The sequence below is a fragment of the Bos indicus x Bos taurus genome, chromosome 10 (assembly GCF_003369695.1).
Source record: "Bos indicus x Bos taurus breed Angus x Brahman F1 hybrid chromosome 10, Bos_hybrid_MaternalHap_v2.0, whole genome shotgun sequence".
NCBI lineage: Eukaryota > Metazoa > Chordata > Mammalia > Artiodactyla > Bovidae > Bos > Bos indicus x Bos taurus.
In genome coordinates, this window is record NC_040085.1 from 95,963,608 (window position 1) to 95,980,562 (window position 16,955).

Consider the following 16,955-nt stretch of genomic DNA (forward strand, 5'->3'; position numbering starts at 1 on the left):
CAGTCCATTTGAGTTTGCTGATTCTTAGAATGTCGACGTTCACTCTTGCCATCTCTTGTTTGACCACTTCCAATTTGCCTTGATTCATGGATCTGACTTTCCAGGTTCCTATACAATATTACTCTTTAAGCATCAGACCTTGCTTCTGTCACCAGTCACATCCACAGCTGGGTATTGTTTTTGGTTTGGCCTCATCCCTTCATTCTTTCTGGAGTTATTTCTCCACTGATCTCCAGTAGCATATTGGGCACCTACTGACCTGGGGAGTTCCTCTTTCAGTATCATATCATTTTGCCTTTTCATACTGTTCATGGGGTCCTCAAGGCAAGAATACTGAAGTAGTTTGCCATTCCCTTCTCCAGTGGACCACATTCTGTCAGATCTCTCCACCATGACCCGCCCGTCTTGGGTTGCCCTACAGACATGGCTTAGTTTCATTGAGTTAGACAAGGCTGTGGTCCTAGTGTGATTATATTGACTAGTTTCCTGTGAGTATGGTTTCAGTGTGTCTGCCCTCTGATGCCCTCTTGCAACACCTACCATCTTACTTGGGTTTCTCTTACTTTGGGCATGGGGTATCTCTTCATGGCTGTCCCAGCAAAGTGCAGCCGCTGCTCTTTACCTTGGACGAGGGGTATCTCCTCACCACCGCCCTTCCTGACCTTCAATGTGGGATAGCTCCTCTAGGCCCTCCTGCGCCCGTGCATCCACCGCTCCTTGGATATGGGGTTGGTCCTCCCGGCCACCGCCCCTGGCCTCGGGTGTGGGGTAACTCCTCCTGGCCACCACCGCAGGTCTATACAGTCAGCAAAAATAAGACCAGGAGCTGACTGTGGCTCAGATCATGAACTCCTTATTGCCAAATTCAGACTTACGTTGAAGAAAGTGGGAAAAACCACTAGACCATTCAGGTATGACTTAAATCAGCTCCCTTATGAATATACAGTGGAAGTGACAAATAGATTCAAGGGGTTAGGTCTGTTAGAGTGCCTGAAGAACTATGAAGGAGGTTTGTAATATTGAAAAGGAAGCAGTGATCAAGAGCTTCCACAAGAAAAAGAAATTCAAAAAACCAAAATGGTTGTCTGAGGAGGCCTTACAAACAGCTATGAAAAGAAGAGATGAGAAAGGCAAAGGAGAAAAGGAAGAAGATATACCATTTGAATGCAGACTTCCAAGATTGGCAAGGAGAGATAAGAAAGCCTTCCTCAATGATCAATGCAAAGAATTAGAAGAGAACAATAGAATGGGAAAGACTAGAGAGCTCTTTAAGAAAGTTAGAGATACCAAGGGAACTTTTCATGAAAAGATGGGCTCAATAAAGGACAGAAAAGGTATGGGCCTAACAGAAACAGAAGATATGAAGAAGCAGAAGAACTATACAAAAAAGATCTTCATGACCCAGATAATCACAATGATGTGATCACTCACCTAGAGCCAGACATCCTGGAATGTGAAGTCAAGTGGGCCTTAGGAAGCATCACTACAAACAAAGCTAGTGGAGCTAATGGAACTCCAGATGAGATATTTTAAATCCTAAAAGGTGATGCTGTGAAAGTGCTGTACTCAATATGTCAGCAAATTTGGAAAACTGAGCAGTGGCCACAGGACTGGAAAAGGTCAGTTTTCATTCCAATCCCAAAGAAAGGCAATGCCAAAGAATGCTCAAACTACCACACAATTGCACTCATCTCATGAACTAGCAAAGTAATGCTCAAAATTCTCCAAGCCAGGCTTCAACAGAACATGACCTGTGAACTTCCAGATGTTCAATTGGATTTACAAAAGGCAAAGAAACCAGAGATCAAATTGCCAACATCCACTGGATCATTGAAAAAGCAAGAGTTCCAGAAAAGCATCTACTTCTGCTTTATTGACTATGCCAAAGCCTTTGACTGTATGGATCACAACAACCTTTGGAAAATTATGAAAGATATGGGAATACCAGACCACCTGACCTACCTCTTGAGAAATTTGTATGCAGGTCAAGAAGCAACATTTAGAGCCGGACATGGAACAATAGACTGGTTCTAAATAGGAAAACGAGTACATCAAGACTGTATATTGTCACCCTGCTTGTTTAACTTATATGCAGAGTACATCATGAGAAATGCTGGTCTGAATGAAGCACAAGCTGGAATCAAGATTGCCAGGAGAAATATCATTAACCTCAGATATGCAGATGACACCACCCTTATGGCAGAAAGTGAAGAAGAACTAAAGAGCCTATTGTTGAAAGTGAAAGAGGAGAGTGAAAAAGTTGGCTTAAAACTCAACATTCACAAAACTAAGATCATAGCATTCAGTCCCATCACTTCATGGGAAATAGATGGGGAAACAGTGACAGACTTTATTATTTTGGGCTCCAAAATCACTGCTAATGGTGACTGTGATGAAATTAAAAGACACTGACTCCTTGGAAAGAAGTCAGTGACCAACTAGACAGCATATTAAAAAGCAGAGACATTGCTTTGCCAACAGAGGTCCATCTAGTCAAGGCTATGGTTTTTCCAGTAGTCATGTATGGATGTGAGAGTTGTACTGTGAAAAAAGCTGAGTGCCAAAGAATTGATGCATTTGAACTGTGGTGTTGCAGAAGACTCTTGAGAGTCCCTTGGACTGCAAGGATATCCAACCAGTCCATCCTAAAGGAGACCAGTCCTGTGTGTTCATTGAAAGGACTGATGCTGAAGCTGAAACTCCACTACTTTGGCCACCTGATGCGAAGAGCTGACTCACTGGGAAAACCCTGATGCTGGGAAAGCTTGAAGGTGGGCGAGGGAGGGGAAGACAGAGGATCAGAGGTTAGGATACCATCACAGACTCAATGGACATGAGTTTGAGTAGACTGCAGGAGGTGGTGATGGACAGGGAGGCCTGGCGTGCTGCAGTCCATGGGGTTGCAAAGAGTTGGACACCACTGAGCGACTGAACTGAACTGATGTCCTGACAAAGCAGAGGAGTAGAGAATCCAGGCAGTTGGGGCAAAAACTCGCCACCAAGGATTTGCCAGCTTCTGCCATGACCTCTCGAGGCTCCCAGATGGCTCAGCGCTGAAGAACCTGCCTCCAAGCGGGAGACGCAAGTGTGATCCCTGGGTCGGGAAGATCCCCTGGAGAAGGAAGTGACAACCCATTCAAGCATTCTTGCTTGGAAAATCCCTTGGACAGAGGAGCCTGGCATTCTATATTCCTTGGGGTGGCAAAGATTTGGATACAACTGAGCGACTAACTAGAAACTACAAAGCATATTCTGTCTAGGGGTGGGATTTCTACCAGTACTGCAGCTCTTGAACTTGGAGGGACACAAGGAAGCAGACAGTACTGGAAAAGATATAAAAGACACAGATCTTAGAAATAACAATTGTGCACAAGTTGTTAGCACTAGGGCAGAAATTTCAAACAGAAGGACTGGGATAAGAGTCATAGATATCAGGGTTCATGCAGGGGGTCCGAACCCTGGTCACCCACTACTTTGGCCACTGCCCCTGTGGTTTCCTTCATCCCCATACACCACCATGGGTGAGGAGCTCTCTGTGGCCTCATCCTATATCAAGGATGTTTTCTTCTGCCCCGTCTGTCAGGAGGTGTTCACAACTCCCATGTATACCGTGACCTGTCTGCACGTTTTCTGTAGAAAATGTTTCCTGACTGCAATGACAGAAAGCGGAATATACTGTCCCTTCTGTCGTGGAAATGTAACTAGGAGAGAGAGATTGTGTCCTGAATGGGCCTTAGACCTTGAAAATATCATGAGGAAATTTTCTGGTAGCTGCAGATGCTGTGCAAAACAGATTCAATTCTGTTGCATGAGACATCATTACAAATCTCATAAGAAGTATTGAGAGGAATATGGTGTTTCTTCTGTCATTCCAAACTTTAAGATCTCTCAAAATTCAGTAGGGAACAGTAATAAGACTGAAACATCCACACCTGACAACACAGAATCTTACCAAGAGAACACAAGCTCTTCTGGGCATCCCACTTTAAAGTGTCCTTTGTGTCAAGAATCAAATATGATGAGAGAGCATTTCCTGGATCACTGTGACAGTGATCACCTTTCAGAATGCTTCCTGGGATGTGGCCTATTTGTGTATCTCTTCCTTGGGGAGATCTAGCCAGATTACTCGAAATTTTGTTAGTCATCGAAATCAAAAGACATCAGTTTGATTACGGAGAATTTGTGAATCTTCAGCTAGATGAGGAAACTAGCTATCAAAATGCTGTTGAAGAATCTTTTAAAATAAACATCTGAAGGCTGTAGATGTCTGCATCTTTGTACCTGAAAGTGCCATCTTTAGGGAGAAAACTTTATGAAGTCACTGTTTCAATAAGTTGATGTATATATTAATAAAATTGAAAGTGAAAGTGGCTCACTCGTGTTCGAGTCTTTGCGACCCCATGGACTATACAGTCCATGGAATTCTCTAGGCCACAATACTAGAGTGGGCAGCCGTTCCTTTCTCCAGGGGGTCTTACCAACCCAGGGATTGAACCCAGCATTGCAGGTGGATTCTTTACCAGCTGAGCCACAAGGGAAGCCCAAGAATACAGGAGTGGGCAGCCCATTACTTCTCCAGCAGATCTTCCCAAACCAGGAATTGAACTGGGGTCTCCTGCATTGCAGGCAGATTTTTTACCAACTGAGCTATGAGGGAAGTCTATAGTTCAGTCTATTGTTTTAGTATTTTTAATTGAAAAATAAAGGTGGGTCATCTAAAAACAAATTCTTTTGATAAGTTAAAAGTTAAAACTTACAATATTATCTTGTAATGCTGAAAAGAGAATCCCTTTTGTTTTTATCTTACATTCAGTTCAGTTGTTCAGTCATGTATGACTCTTTGTGACCCCATGGACTGCAGCACACCAGGCCTCCCTGTCCATCACCAACTCCCGGAGTCTACCCAAACTCATGTCCATCAAATCGGTGATGCCATCCAACCATCTGATCCTCTGTCGTCCCCTTCTTCTCCTGCCTTCAATCTTTCCCAGCATCAGGGCTTTTCAAATGAGTCCACTGTTCACATCAGGAGGCCAAAGTATTGGAGTTTCAGTTTCAGCATCAGTCAATCCAATGAACACTCAGGACTGATCACCTTTAGGATGGACTGGTTGGATCTCCTTGCAGTCCAAGGGACTCTCAAGCGTCTTCTACAACACCACAATTCAAAAGCATCAATTCTTTATAGTCCAACTCTCACCCAGAAAAAAAGCATAGCCTTGACTAGATGGATCTTTGTTGGCAAAGTAATGTCTCTGCTTTTTAATATGACGTCTAGGTTGGTCATAACTTTCCTTCCAAGAGTAAGCATCTTTTAATTTCATGGCTGCAATCACCATCTGCAGTGAATTTGGAGCCCAAATGAACAAAGTCTGCCACTGTTTCCCCATCTATTTGTCATGAAGTGATGGGACCAGATGCTATGATCTTAGTTTTCTGAATGTTGAGCTTTAAGCCAACTTTTTCACTCTCCACTTTCACTTTCATCAAGAGGCTCTTTAGTTCTTCTTCACTTTCTGCCATAAGGGTGGTGTCATCTGCATATCTGAGGATATTGATATTTCTCCCGGCAATCTTGATTCCAGCTTGAGCTTCATCCAGCCCAACATTTCTCATGATGTACTCTGCATATAAGTTAAATAAGCAGGGTGACAATATACAGCCTTGACGTACTCCTTTTCCTACTTGGAACCAGTCTGTTGTTCCATGTCCAGTTCTAACTTTTGCTTCCTGACCTGCATATAGGTTTCTCAAGAGGCAGGTCAGGTGGTCTGGTATTCCCATCTCTTTCAGGATTTTCCACAGTTTATTGTGATCCACACAGTCAAAGGCTTTGGCATAGTCAATAAAGCAGAAATAGATGTTTTTCTGGAACTCCCTTGCTTTTTCAATGATCCAGCGGATGTTGGCAATTTGATCTCTGGTTTCTCTGCCTTTTCTAAAACCAGTTTGAACATCAGGAAGTTCATAGGTCACGTATTGTTGAAGCCTTGCTTGTAGAATTTTAAGCATTACGTTAGTAGCATGTGAGATGAGTGCAATTGTGCGGTAGTTTGAGCATTCTTTGGCATTGCCTTTCTTAAGGATTGGAATGAAAACTGACCTTTTCCAGTCCTGTGACCACTGCTAAATTTTCCAAATTTGCTGGCATATAGAGTGCAGAACTTTCACAGCATCATCTTTTAGGATTTGAAATAGCTCAAGTGGAGTTCCATCACCTCCACTAGCTTTGTTCGTAGTGATGCTTCCTAAGGCCCACTTGACTTCACATTCCAGGATGTCTGGTTCTAGGTGAGTGATCACACCATCGTGATTATCTGGGTCATGAAGATCTTTTTTGTACAGTTCTTCTGTGTATTCTTGCCACTGCTTCTGTTAGATACATACCATTTCTGTCCTTTTTTGAGCCTGTCGTTGCGTGACATGTTCCCTTGGTATCTCTAATTTTCTTGAAGAGATCTCTAGTCTTTCCCATCCTATTGTTTCCCTCTATTTCTTAGCATTGATTGCTAAGGAAGGCTTTCTTATCTCTCCTTGCTATTCTTTGAAACTCTTTATTCAAATGGGTATATCTTTCCTTTTCTCCTTTGCTTTTTGCTTCTCTTCTATTGACAGCTATTTGTAAGACCTCAGACAGCCATTTTGCTTTTTTGCATTTCTTTTCTTGGGGATGGTTTTTATCCCTGTCTCCTGTACAATGTCAAGAATCTCCACTCATAGTTCATCAGGCACTCTTGCCTATCATATCTAGTCCCTTAAATCTATTTCTTAATTCCACTGTATAATCATAAGGGATTTGATTTAGGTCATACCTGAGTGGTTTAGTGGTTTTCCCCATTTTCTTCAATTTAAGTCTGAATTTGGCAATAAGGATTTCATGATCTGAGCCACAGTCAGCTCCCCGTCTTGTTTTTGCTGACTGTATAGAGCTTCTCCATCTTTGGCTACAAAGAATATAATCAATATGATTTTGGTGTTGGCCATCTGGTGATGTCCATGTGTAGAGTCTTCTCTTGTGTTTTTCGAAGAGAGGATTTTCTATGACCGGTGTGTTCTCTTGGCAAAACTCTATTAGCCTTTGCCCTGCTTCACTCTACTCCAAGGCCAAATTTGCCTGTTACTCCAGGTGTTTCTTGACTTTGTACTTTTTCATTCCAGTCCCCTATAATAAAAAAGGCATCTTTTTTGGGTATTAGTTTTAAAGGGTCTTATAGGTCTTCATTGGAGAAGGCAATGGCACCCCACTCCAGTACTCTTGCCTGGAAAATCCCATGGACAGAGGAGCCTGGTAGGCTGCAGTCCACGGGGTCGCTAAGAGTCGGACACCACTGAGCGACTTCCCTTTCACTTTTCACTTTCATTCATTGGAGGAGGAAATGGCAACCCACTCCAGTGTTCTTGCCTGGAGAATCCCAGGGACAGGGGAGCCTGGTGGGCTGTCATCTCTGGGGTCGCACAGAGTCGGACATGACTGAAGCGACTTAGCAGCAACAAAGGTCTTCATAGAACCGTTCAAGTTCAGCTTCTTCAGCATTACTGGTCAGGGCATAGACTTGCATTACCGTAATACTGAATGGTTTGCCTTGGAAATGAACAAAGATCATTCTGTCGTTTTTGAGATTGCATCCAAGTGCTGCATTTTGGACTCTTTTGTTGACTATGATGCTACTCCATTTCTTCTAAGGGATTCCTGCCCACAGTAGTAGATATAATGGTCATCTGAGTTAAATTCACCCATTCCAGTCCATCTTAGTTGCTGATTCCTAGAATGTCGACGTTCGCTCTTGCCATCTCCTGTTTGACCACATTCAGTTTGCCTTGATTCATGGACCTAACATTTTAGGTTCCTATGCAATATTGCTCTTTACAGCATTGGACTTTACTTCCATCACCAGTCACATCCGCATCTCGGTGTTGTTTCTGCCTTTGCTCCCTCCCTTCATTCTTTCTGGAGTGATTTCTCCACTGATCTCAAATAGCATATTGGGCACCTACAGTCCTGGGGAGTTCCTCTTTCAGTATCCTATCATTTTGCCTTTTCATACTGTTCATGGGGTTCTCAAGGCAAGAATACTGAAGTGGTTTGCCATTCCCTTCTCCAGTGGACCACATTCTGTCAATAACTTTAGTACTTTCTTTCAAAATGTAGTACTTCCAGTATGTCACGTTAAACCATTCTGAGATTTGAGAATGTCTTTAAAGGAAAATTGTAGAGGTCATTTTGATGAAATTGTGTTTTAAAGTTTGTGGATTAGTTAAATATCATTTATTGTCTTATGTGTCTTTCATGTAAGTTTTTTTTAATTTATTTATTTTGATTGGAGGCTAATTACTTTACAATATTGTATTGGTTTTGCCATACATCAACATGAATCCGCCACGGGTGTATACGTGTTCCCAATCCTGAACCCCCCTCCCACCTCCCTCCCCATATCATCCCTCTGGGTCATCCCAGTGCACCAGCCCCAAGCATCCTGTATCCTGCATCGAACCTGGACTAGTGATTTGTTTCTTATATGATATTATACATGTTACAATGCCATTATCCCAAATCATCCCACCCTCTCTCTCATGTAAGTTTTTCATAAGGAAAATATTGACTTTCTTTGCTGTTATCTGGGAGCTCCTCAGTATGGAAATCTTTGTTTAAAACCTCCCATCCTTTGATCAGTTGTTTAGGAATAGGGATTGGCTTTACAGGTACACAGTTCAAATTAATGAGACAGTCCTTGTTTATAATATGCAGATGGCTGAATTGGGGTAAGGGAAGAAACTGTGTTGATAATTTATACCTAAATTTCATAGTACCACTTAACAGGCCTCAGCAGTTACAATTTATGTTGTTAAACAGAGTCTTATTTCAGATGCATTGCTTTATTTTTCAATTAAGCATGGTTTTTTCCTTAAAAAAAAAAATCGTAGATCTTATGCCTAAATTACAAGGTCAAGACAAGCTTAGCTGAATTCTGGAGTGCCTGAGATTCCCAAGTCCTTCAATTTCCCTTGCCCTTGGACAGCATTGAGTCTAGAAACTGGAATGAAATTAAATCCACAGTTATGAGGAGAAGGAGCTTTAGAAACACCCTGATCTGTTGTCTGGTAACTCCTCTGAGGCCTCAGGGAAATTGCAAGGGAAGCAGCCTCCCTTTTAGCTTCCCTTTTTCTCTCTTTGACATACTGTCTCCAGGGCCTAAATATATTTCCCCCAGCTCCCAAGGGCTTTTCTATTTTAAGCCTTCTTTCAAATAGTGGAATAAAAGGCCTTGTGCCTTAGTCTTGGAATTTCAAATATTCTGGGAGAGGTAGAAGGGTTCCATAGGAAAGTAATATCCTGAATCTATATCTTTCTGAAATTGTATCTCCAGAGGGCTACTTATCCTTCAATAAAAGGTCACCTGTTCATCACCCACTGAAGAGTTATTTGTGGGGCATCTATTGGTGCTATGAACTGTGTTACTTCTAGAATGAGACTGAGAAAAATGCACATTATTCCCGCCTTTAAGATTGTTTAGTCTAGTGAAGCGTCAGACTTATCAGTGGACACATATCATGGACACATAGCAAACTTAGGGCTCTAATTCGGGCACAGAGCAGGAGACACATATCCTGATTATGGGTCATAGCAGAGGAATGGGCTTGGTCACAAAGATTGTTTTATGCCCTGTTGAGGATTTTATTGTTCCTAAAACATTTTCAGGATGGAAGAGACATTTTAGTTTTAGAAGATCACTTTGCCTACAGAGTCCAGAATGGACTGAAGAGGAGGCAAGTGTGAATTCAGGGAGAGCAGTAGGATGGATATTGCAGAAACAGATAACGTAGGCTGGACTAGAGTGGAGCCACTGGAAATACAGAAAACAAGTGTGAAAGATATTTTAGGACATGTAGATCAGCAGACCCTAATGCGACAGTGCTTTGTGGTTTGCACAGCAGGGTGGATGGTAGTTCTCGTCCCTGAGGCAGACATCCCTGGAGGATGCCATGCGTTTTAGCAGAGGAGGACATAGGAAAAGTTCATGAGTTAAAGTTTAAATTGGTGGATTTTGAGAGGCATTTGAAATGTCCAAAAGGAAATATCAGGTTGCAGTTGCTAGATGAGTCCAGCATTCAGAGTAAAGGCTGTAGGTCCTCTTGATAACACTTGACAATTCCTGGGCATGAATGATATCACCCAGAGATGAGCATAGAATGAGAAATACAGAGCAATAGATGAACACAATGCCACGTACATCTAAAAAAAGCTTCTGGGCCACATGGGCTTTGGTAAAAACACATTGATCTAATTTGATCTTTTTTCCCACCAATTATTTACAGTGACTTTGGGCCTGTACCATTTCTCTGTAAATATGTAAACTGAAGAAAGCAGTTAATCTCAAAGGACTATACATTTAAATAGTATTTTTTAATATATGTATTACAAACCTAGAAACTGAAAATGCAAATGAGTATGTGGATGGAGAAAGGGAAAGTATCTATATTAAAAGTTTTTCCAGAACTGAATTAAAATAATTTATGAAAAGATGAGTAATACCAGTTTTGTGCCTCAGAGTGAGGGCATATTGCTTTGCAGTGTGTACATGGTGATGGCACCTCACTCCATACTTAGTGCAGAGAAAATAATTCCTCTTATTGGATAATTTCTTTAATACCTGAAAATTTGAAAGGCAGAATTTAATTAATCAACATCTAAATTGCTTGATATTTTGATTTCAAATTCTGAGACAGGGAATGCACTCCTAAGGAAGCAGAGGGAATCAGGACTTAATGAAGTCTCAGTGAACAGGCAGGAACCTTATGGACCCATTGAAGATAGTCTCCTTGGAGGATTTTGTAAAAGTTTAAAAAAGTTTTTCTCTGCTTTGAAGGTATCTGATAGGACCATTTTATGACCATTACTTGGAATATTCTCAATATCTAATCAATTTGAAGTTCTTTCTCATGTCTAGTCCATTTCTTTCTTGCTTCCCTTTAAGGCATTTCTTCTTATTCAAAATGACCAGCAGCTGCCTAGAATCTTTCATTTAATAATTCTTCATATAAGTAAGGAGATTAATGAAGTCAGCTCTCAGTCTCATCATCTGAGTTAAAATCACCAATTGAACAAGTGGTGTGTCATTGCACACTTAATGTGGTGTGCGAGGTGGGAGTGTGCTCAGTCGTGTCTGGCTCTTTGTGACCCCATGGACTGTAGTCCACCAGGTTCCTCTGTCCATGGGATTCTCTAGTCAAGAATACTGGAATGGGTTGCCATTTCTTCTTGCAAGGGATCTTCCCGACCAACCCACAGATCAAACCCATGTCTCCTATAGTGGCAGGTGGATTCTTTACCACTCAAACCACCTGGTTTGATGAGAAAAAAGTAAAGATGCCTAGACAACCAATGTTGACACCAGGGGAAACAACTTCAGCCATCCAACCCTTTTCTCAAAAGTCCCTTTTCTAAGCCCTCAGTATATATTTTTTTGTCTTCTGGTTTTTCTATTGATTTGGAGGGATTAGAAATAGAAATGAAGAAGGATGGTTCTGTCTGTATATGAAAAGTTAAATGGATGCAGACCCTTCCTGTTATGCTTGATCACATTGGTGGAATTCATTTGCTCCCTTAACAGATGCTTATTCAGCCCCTAGATTGTGCCAGGCACTGTTAAAAGTTCTAAGGCTATAACTGAGAAAGTAAAACAAACAATTGAAATGTATTTTTCCTCATGGACCACGAATATGATGGAATGATTGTAGGGGTGAGTCTAAAAATTGGAAACTGGATTCTTCCTTGGTAATTACACCTACAGTTGACCCATCACTGTTATCGGTTTTATAATCAGTTGTTCAAACAAAATTAATTGAGTCTACTCATGCTAGGTGTAGGGTTCGCGTGGAACTTGTAATTTGCTAAGAAGAGGAAGTCCAAACATAGATCACTGCATGACAACCTAAGGCAATCAAGAGATTTTTGCAAGGCAGCACAAGATTAACAGCTGACTGCATGGCTCAGATTCTCAGGAGTATTTGCTAAATTATGTCATGAAATATTTTTTTCCTTCACAATGTTGGTTGGTGGAATAGACATAATGTAAAAATAATTTGATGTCTGCTTTCATTGCTATCAACTAATAGGATCTCTGTGGCAACATGACATGAAGTTCTAATTCTCCTTCCTTTTGGGAATCTCTTTGCTCTGAATCCATTTAGTTGTATGTCAAGCTTTCATTAAATTCACTGAACCTAGTGATTATTCCATATGGTTGTTTGTTAAATGTATGCTTCCAGCTGCAGAATTTGGATAATAATCTAGATGTTCAAGGATACTTCACACATTTGTAATTTATGCAAATAATCCTTTTCTTTGTTAACTTGTCCTTGAAACAAACCAACCATTTGTCACCTGTGTGATGCTTGTGTTATTCCTCAGACTCTGGCTGACATTGGGCAAATTATGAAGACAACAGATTAACTTTCTTTGCTGTGGGTTAGCTACTGGGAATCTTGCATGAAGACATCTGAATATATGAGGCTGATGATAAAGCCTTTGTGAAAAACATGCCTAATGACTTGGGTAACTTCCATCATCCTTTATGGAAGATGACATTGATGCTGATGTTACCTTGGAAACGTTAGATTCTCTTTATAACTGTTCTTGACAACCAGACTTCAAAAATGTTGCCTTGTTTGAATCATGGTATGCTATCATTTGGGAATGTTGGTACATTGTGGAGAAGAAAAAAAGGCATTATTAAAAGTGAAGATAATAGTAGACGGCTTTCAGGTGGGGTGCCACCAACTGATGAACCCACCCTGTCTTTTGTGTTTGATCCTATATTTTTGAGGAATGGGCCATACAACTTTCTACTAATGTAAGCCCCTGCGCTCATGGCAATATCTGTTGGATCAAGTAGTAGAGAAACGTGTGCTCATTGCAGTCTTGGTCCTTTGGAACTGGATAGAGGCTGTAACAACAAAACGTACTATATTCTGCCATGGGAATGAGGGAATTGAGAATGTAGACCTGTGGAGAATGAGAAAAATGAAGCAGAAGGCAGAGAATAGAGGAGATAGGGGATAGGGGACAGTCTTATCCATCCCACTTCCTTCCAGTTGATGTGACTATGAAACGATCATCAGGAGCCAAGATAGGAAGTCAGTCTTCCCACAAATCAGGAAATCAGTGGCTTCATTGCTAGAGAAAGGGAGAATGAATATTAAGGCAATGAAGTGATGGATTTCCTCTATAGTCAGAGACATGAAAGGAGAATTTTTGAACAATTGGAAGTTTCCTTTAAAAATTTTTTTTTCTTGTAGGCTATTTGCTCTACAGTATTGTGCCATGCCTCAACATGAATCACTCACAGGTGTACACGTGTTCCCTTCCTCCAGAACCTCCCCTCCCACCTCCCACCCCATCCTTGTCCCACACCTCTAGGTTGTCACAGAACACTGGGTTGAGCTCCCTGTGTCACACAGCAGATTCCTCCTTGCTCTTTTACGGGTGGTAAAGTCCACGTCTCCATGCTACTGTCAGTGTATCCGCCCTCTGCCTCCCACACTGTGCCCACAAGCCTGATTTTTATGTCTGTGTCTCCATGGCTGCCCTGCAAATAGGTTCATTAGTACCAGCTTTCTTATCTGATGAAAGTGACCCACACATTATAAGAGGAATCATCGTAAAATTTTTATTTTTTAAAGAATTGTTAAATGTGAAGAATAAGGCAAATCATTATTTTCTTTATCACTGTTAATTTCATGATCATTTGACCAGGATCAGGTTGAAATTTGGTTCATATGGTGTGTGAAGAAAAGGCTCACTGAGAAATGATACCAGAAGAGAGTTGGTATTTACCTGCTTGAGTAAATACTTTAGGAGGCAGTTTAGCAATATGTTACTTCATACAAATATAACTAATACATATAAATGTGTCTTTCTGCTACATTTTGAAACTTAAAATGATATTTAGTAAATCAAACTCACTGGCATTCTCCTCCTCCCCAGCTATTTGAATTTGGTAAATTTCTACATGGACTTCATCCATTTTTCACCCTCTGGCAAGTAGTAGTGAAACTGAGTCCCTGTTAAAAACAGAGTTCCTCTGCTGAGTTTAAGGCTAACATCTCTGTCCAAAACATTCTTCCTTTTCTTGACCTATACCTATTCCCATCAAGATTGAGGAGTATCAGGGGAAAAGGGGGGTTTGAAACCTTATAGGTCTCTCCTGAGTACAAAAGCCCCACTCGACTTAAAAAGATGCCCAATGTGAGCGTTGTGGTTTAAGTTTTACTTGAGGCAAAATGAGGACTGCAGCCTGGGGCACAGCAGTTCAGATTGCTCTGAGAAACTGCTCCAAAGAGGCTAAGGGGTTTTGGTGAGTTCATGCAGTCACGCACTTATCTTACAAAAGGCTTTCTGCTAGTCACAAGGAGCTGATGTCACCATGAAGGCGTTTAGTGCTCTTCTAGATGGAGGAGGTGCAAGGATTGGGCTCATAAAATCAGTTCTTGAAAACCTCTAATTAGCTAAAGACCTGCTTTGCCAGTTTTCTTGGAGCATAAAGTGCCTCATTCTCCGCACCCCCCCCCCACCCCCGTGAACTCCTTTCAGGGCACGTTGCAGGTCAGCAGCTGCAGCAGCCCAGGCTTCATCCCCACGGAGGCAGATGGCAAATGCCCTTGGCAAGAGCCAGTTTGTCACCAACACCCCCCGTTTCTTGTTTGTAGAAATGAAAGACCTTAGTCTCCTGGGCCTTCCCTGAGTTCATGTGCTGGATACACAGTGAAGCCAAGCAAACCAGAACATCGGAGTCTTGAGTACAGAAAGATTTATTGCAAAGGGCAAGCAAGGAGAATGGGCAGCTTGTGCTCAGAAGACCCCAAATGTCCAATGGCTTTTAGATAAGGATTAAAGTCTAAATTAGTGGGGAGGGTGGAAGGGTGTGTGATGTTTCCGGACTCTCAGCCTTCGGGTTCTGACTAGTCTGGGTTCTGTGTGCTTGTGGTCAATATGTCATTCCCATCCTCCACCTGCTTGGGGGGTTTTGGTTTCTGCAGAAACAACTCAAAAGTATACAGCAGATTGTTGGGTACTGTCCTTTAGAAGGAACTAGAAGCCCTGGGACTCTATCATCCTGATAATTAACTGCTTGAGTCTGCTCTTTGGACCTCTGGGAAGGCTGTGGTGGCTGAAGGTTTATTTATTTATTTATTTGCCTCCTACAAATAAGAAGCCGGGTGCACACAGGAACTTTGGTTCTGGGGAGGGCCCCACAGGGTTCCGTTTTGTTTCAGTAGGTGACTTTGGTTTTGAACAACTGTCGATTTACTTGTGCTGCTTAAAGAATTTTTCTTGGATTTTAGAGATGAGGATATGTCTTCATCTTTTGCTTTCCTGGATAGTTACTCGCCAGTTGGTTTGATTCATCATAAAATCGCCATCTGCTTTCGTGAGTATGAGGCCCTGTAAGGAGAGGGGCAGACATCTCTTGTTTAATAACAGTCTCTTATTACCTTCTCTGCTTCTAAGAGGGCTAGGAGGGCTCTGTGACCTTCACAGTGGTAGACATTCAGCCTGAGAAACAATGAGGGTATAAAGCATGAGCACATACCGCTAAGAGGGGCATTTAATTTCTGGCTTGATTTGTATAGGAGAGGTTGGGACATGACTTAGGCATGCTAGAAAAGCTTGCTTAAAAGTAGCTGTAGAGCTGCATGCCTAGGACCCAACTTTCTAACCTGGTCACTTTCATACCTGTACTGGCTATGACCACTCTGACAGTTTCAAGAACCGTTTGAACAAGGCTTATGTAGGGCATCCTGAATCTTAGCCCTTCTCCTACCTAGCCCATTCTGACAGCTTTCGCAACCCTCTGAATGCCTCAGGCTTTCTTCTTCTTGTAGTAAATATGGTGAGTGTCCCAACCATCTGACACTTGGAAGCAGCCAGTGCCAGTGCTCAGGGCACTGTTTCTTCCATAGCAGCAACAAGCTCTTAGGGGACAACAACCTGTCTGTGAGATGACTGGACACCTCTGAAGCATCTGTTAGCCTGTGTGGACCCAGGCATCCAGAAAAGAGACAGCCCCTGGGGGCTGGAGGAAAGGAGTGGGAACATTGAGAGATGCTACTGTGAAGAGGAAGGGAAGCTTTCTGCATTGGAAGAACCACAGGAACCAAAACTGCAAATAGAAACATTGTCAGCATTCACTGAGGCCTCATGCTGTGCAAGGCACTCTGTCCCATGTTTTCCACATGTTACATCATTTCACCTCTGTAGATGGTGCTGTCGCACTGCTACCATTCTCAGTGCTGAGGAAAGAAGCTAGGGGGTGGGGGAATGAAGGGACCTGCCTGAAGTCACAAACTAGTCAGTGGCAGAGGCTAGAGCAGATCAGACATGACTGCCATGAGGAGGAGAGGCTGGCCCTGCACTGTGACACACAGAGCTGCCCAACACTCCTAGCCAAGCTGGCACAGTTGTTCAGCTGTGGAGATAGAGAGCTGCCAAAGGCAGGGCTTGCTTCGTAGAGTTTCCCCAGCCTGGTAAAAAGGCAAACCATTAACTCATGATTTCCAGGAGCCTGGACGCTGTGGGGAGATCCTTGGAGTTCATCCCCCATCCGCCATCTTCCCCAGTCATTCACAGCACATTAACATACCAACAGTAACACTCAAATAGACACGTACATTCTTAAGTTGCTGGAAATGCGGATATGTGAAGAAAAGTCATCCATCCATACCTACTGTATGACCTTGGTCTGTTAAGCGAAATCCAGACCAGCTTTTCCAGGCTCTGGATAATGGTGTCCTCACTTTCCCACGGGAACATCTGGCTTCCTATCCCTCACGCCCTCTCTATTTTCCACTCTGTGCCTCGGGCATTCTAATCTCCCCGCTTCCTCCTCTATGACTGGTCATGTCTCCCCTCTGCTCAGGGCTCAATTTAATATATGCATATTCTAAAAAGCTCTTGG

At 42.3% G+C, this 16,955-nt stretch overlaps 1 protein-coding gene and 1 pseudogene across 3 annotated transcripts in view; both read left to right on the plus strand.

The window, feature by feature from the left end:
* The window catches only part of KCNN2 (potassium calcium-activated channel subfamily N member 2), a 515,917-nt gene that overhangs the window by 63,402 nt on the left and 435,560 nt on the right, over nt 1–16,955 (plus strand). The window lies entirely within an intron of this gene.
* LOC113899212 lies at nt 3,158–4,388 on the plus strand (annotated as a pseudogene).